We start from the raw sequence: 4,662 nt of genomic DNA on the forward strand, positions 1-4,662 counted from the left end.
ACTCATGGCAGCCCAGCTCCAGGTTGAGCTGTTGTTCAGCATCTTAGCTGTAGAGGGCAGTGTCACTGGCCCTCATATATGGGATCCGAACCAGGGTCCTCTGGCGTCCCAAGCCAGCTCTTAACCAACGCGCCACTCGGCCGGCCCTTTATATACTGTTTTAAAGAGAAGAAAAAGGATGTGATTAAAGATAATTTGAACTGTGCTTTTCTGTTGTTGTTTTTATATTCTTTATTTCAATATTTTCTGTGATAAGCAAATACCACTGAAATCAGAAAAAAAATCAAGTACACAAAGATGCCAATTACTGATACATCTCTCCTTTTAAATCCTTTGAAACAAAGATCCACCATCTAGAATGGCTCCCAAGGCCAATGGTGCTTTGTTCCAGCTGGAAATTTACATGGATATGACATTCCTAAGTCCAATGTCAGCCTTCTTATTGATGCTTTAAAAAAACAAGAGCTCAAAGATAGGCATATGCATGTTCACCCAGAAGACACATATCACTATATTTCCCTAGTCACACTTTCTGAATCAAACCTTAGTAAATATGAAGTTCCACCATTTCCTTGGATTAACTATGCTCACTTACCTTGTCTCACTTTAAAGGTAGTTCCTGGAATTGCCAAGTGCCAGAGAATACACCAAACTTTGTCTTTGTAAACCTTTCTGAATAAAGAGAAAACAGAACACAGTGATTAGTCAAGGAACTTGAAGTCAGACTGAACCTTGAGTTTTCCCATTCACTGACTATATGGACTCAAGCAATTTATTTACCACCTTGTGCTTTCTTTCCCTTATCAGTAAGGTGGGGATACTATAATACACACCTCATAGGTTTGATAGGAGCATTAACTAAGATAAACCTGTAAAGAGTTTAGGAGAGTGCTAAGTGTCCTCATTATCACTAACCCTGCCTAGAAAAATGCTAAACAAGGAGCAATGGAAACCTGTTAGAAGCGACTTGGATATTTTCTGGAGTAAATACACCCAGTGTGGCCATGAGAGATGGAGCTGGAGAAAGAGGAATAGGTTAAGGGAGCCTGAAGCTGCCTACAGTCTGCCTACTTGGAATATGACGATGGGTTTTACAGTCAGACCCCCTGGATTCAACTCCTGGGTTTACCATTTACCAGCTATTTGCACATAAGCAGTTATTACCTTTCTGTACCTTTTGTTAACAGCAAAATGCCAACAAAAATCGTGCACATTTCATATGGTGGCTGCATTAATTAAATGGATTGTAAGCATTCAGCAAGTGTTAGCTACTGTGTGTCTCTTGCACTCTAAAAGCAAAATTGCTTCAGAGGCTGTCAGTTTCCGACCCCTATCCTTTGCCCTTTCCACATCAGCACAGTATGACTGACTTCTGACTGCCAGCTCCTGCATTTTTCTTCTTGAAAGTGTTTTCTGGATTCTAAGGCACTTTGCCTGCCCTATGGTAGACCAAAAGTGCCTGGGAATTAATAACCCCCATCAGCTTTCTGCCAATGACCAACAAGAGTGGGTTAAGTTTTGTTTGTTTGTTTTTTAACTGGCTCCCAGAGCTTCCTCAGTGGGATTAAGCTCAGTTGCCCGCAATAAAACCTGCCTGCTAATACTCCCTTTCATTATTGCCTTTCTTTCCCTGTCTCTATTTCCTATTTTTCTATCTTCGGTTCCTAAATAAACTATTTGCACTTTTTCCCTTTTCTCATGGTCTGCTTCTGGGAGAACTCAAACTAAGACAGAGGTACATAATGTTTTGTGATAATCATGATGATGGCATACATTGCTCATACAATCATCTGCATTATTCTCTTCCAAGATTGCCATTCAGACGCCCATCTCCTATGAAATTATCAATTTTAATATTTTTTTCTCTCCCTTAGCTCAGATATTTTCACTTCTTTCCTACAGTTCCCTGGATTCCAAGGGAAGTACAATAGCTTGACAATTGCTACCAGCTGCTAATCAAGTATGGACCCAATTTGGACCCTTCTCCCCCTGCAAATGAAATGCCCTTGTTTGTCTGACTTCCATTCCATAATTTACTATTTATACTCTTCAAACTTCCAAAATAGGACTCCAAGCAGGCTTTTCACCTGCACTGACAATAAATACCATCATTGTCACCACCATGCTGGAGTCTGACAGGCAGATCCCTATTTTTCTTAAGAACATGGCTGGAAATCTGATAACGGGTTTGGGCAAAGGTACATGTGCTACAAAAACTCTACCCCCAGATATACATACAAAGGGAAATTGAACTCTCCTGTTCATGGGTACTTTTTTTTTGTTTTACAGCTGAGCCATCCTGCCACCTGTTGGCAGCTCAGCAGCTGCTCAGCTCAGGCCGGGACTCAAACCGCTGTTGCTCAGAGCTCAAACTCTTGAACGAGCTCTTAACCAACTGAGCCACTCAGCCAGCTGCTCATGGGTACTTTGGAAGGAGCAATTTTCCTTGTAGAGTGGGTACTGGATTCATGCAGGGGGGGCTCTCATCCTGGCTCCTCAACTACTAACTGTGTCTCTGTGAGAAACGCATTTAATCTTGCTAATCTTTGGTTTCCTCATTTGCAAATTGGAGACAATAATATGCGCACACCTTGTGAGTATTTTCTAGGGATTAAATGCATATTATTAATAAGTACTTAACACAACGGCATGTTGTAAGCATCCAAACAATGTTAGCCCTCACTCTAAGTATTGATAATAATAACAACAACAGCATTTTGTAGAAGATCCATAACGGACCATATAGTACACACTGAATTTATAGATTCTGGAAGCTGGAGAGAGACTGTAGACATCCCGCAGAATAACAATGTCCTAATCAAGGTAAGGTAAGATGACAACAGTCTACGAACACACAGTTGGCTTTAGCAAGAAAACATAGTAGGGCCGGCCGAGTGGCGTGATGGTTGGGAACTGGCTTGGGATGCCAGAGGGCCCCGGTTTGGATCCCATATATGAGGGCCAGTGACACTGCCCTCTACAACTAAGATGCTGAACAACAGCTCAACCTGGAACTGGGCTGCCGTGAGTCGCCGGCGACGGCNCACACACACACACACACACTGTTTCTTAATAGCTTTCATGTGAAGTTTCAAAAATTATATGCAGTTGTAAATTTGATATGTGCTATAGATGGCTCTAATAGTTTTTGTGCTTTGAAATTTCTCCTCATTTATAATCTTATTTTCAACTCTGCTAGCTTCAAGGCACAGTTTACCTTTTCATCTGTAGTAAGCACGATTTCTTTAAAGAATAAGCTCAGAGTAAAAAGCAATTTCAGAGAAGATTGATTCTAGCCCTCCAGCATATATAAAACTCTCCTCTATAACATTATTCATAATTGTCCAGGGTTACTCTTTAACAACACTTGTTTTGTATGTTTCTTGCACATTGTTTCTTTTATGACAACAATCTCTAAATAGTATAACATTCATGAAATTAAAAAAAGACAATAAGATGTACCTGAGAGATGAACTTAAGTCTGTAAGGAGATGTTACTGCAGAAACATAATAACTGCTTACTTTTAGTTTGCCAAAATGGATAAAGGATGAATGGCAATTAGCTTAAACTGCAGCCTTTATTTTTCCTGAGATCATTCTTAGGAGGTAGGTGACACCCAAAGATAGTAAGTGGATCAGTAGCCTTCACTGAGGTTATTAAAATCAGTGCATACTTTGGATGCCTATGGTTTATTCTTCCTAGAAGTAAATTAAAGAATATCTATCAGAGAAGACATAAATTTAGTTTTCTTTGAGGTCTCATTATTCCTAAAAGTTCTCAAACATCACCCACATCCTGTCCTTTTCTGCAATCACCTTGCAAACAGAAAGGTTGATGGCAAAGGGCTGGTTTTCACTGTTACTGTGAGTGGTCAGGAGAGTGGAGTTTGGACTTAGAAAGGAGGGATGAAGGATACACCTTCTCATTTTTTTCTCTTTTCAAAAGTGTGGCCCTTGGGTTTTGTTGAGAAGTCACAAACATTCTCTCTCTCTCTCTCTCTCTCTCTCTCTCTCTCTCTCTCTCTGTCTCACACACACACACACACACACACACACACACACACACACACACACACACCTTTCCTTTGACCTTGAAGAGACCACAGGATTAGCTGGGGCTGAGTTAAGGACTCAGACAGCAATAGCACAAACTGGCTGACCCTTGCCCTAAGCCTCCAATTACCTAATGTTTGGGGAAGAAAACATTTTAAAGCTGCTCCCTTGAGGGCCTCCAGCCATTGGCCCCACCTGGAAGCAGAGGCTCAGCCTGGAAAAACAGTATTACTTGCAAAGGGTAACTGTTGGCCTAGGAAGGTTTTCAAGCTCCTCCAGCATCCAAATCCTCGGGACTGCCAACCCTGAAGCTGTGGAACCCAACCGATGAGCTCCGCATCCTTGACCTAATAAAACAAAACAAAACAAAATAAAACAACAACAAAAAAATATAATTTCTGGGTAAGGAAGGAGGAAGCAAAACCTTTGCCAAACCGTCCATTCCCAGAATGCCCTTGGGAAAGCCAGGGAGGAGAAGAGCTCCCTGCAGTCTCTTTTGGGGAATTTTTTTTTTCCCAGTGCGGAGGGCAGTCTGGGAATACAAAATGGAGGTTTAATTATCACCGCAGTGTGCCAAGGAGAGCACACCTGCACTTGGAGCAGAGGCAT

General features: G+C 41.5%; 1 long non-coding RNA gene across 1 annotated transcript in view; it reads right to left on the minus strand.

Annotated features, from left to right (window-relative positions):
- Window positions 1–119: 119 nt before the first annotated feature.
- The window catches only part of LOC109387750 (uncharacterized), a 109,029-nt gene continuing 104,486 nt past the window's right edge, over window positions 120–4,662 (minus strand). The window contains exons 5-6 of the long non-coding RNA XR_002125090.1: window positions 596–672; window positions 120–155 (exon numbers count right to left, since the gene is read on the minus strand). This is a non-coding gene — a long non-coding RNA (uncharacterized LOC109387750). The remainder of the gene's footprint in view (window positions 156–595; window positions 673–4,662) is intronic.

The sequence above is a fragment of the Hipposideros armiger genome, unplaced genomic scaffold (genome assembly GCF_001890085.2).
Source record: "Hipposideros armiger isolate ML-2016 unplaced genomic scaffold, ASM189008v1 scaffold_168, whole genome shotgun sequence".
Taxonomy (NCBI): Eukaryota; Metazoa; Chordata; class Mammalia; order Chiroptera; family Hipposideridae; genus Hipposideros; species Hipposideros armiger.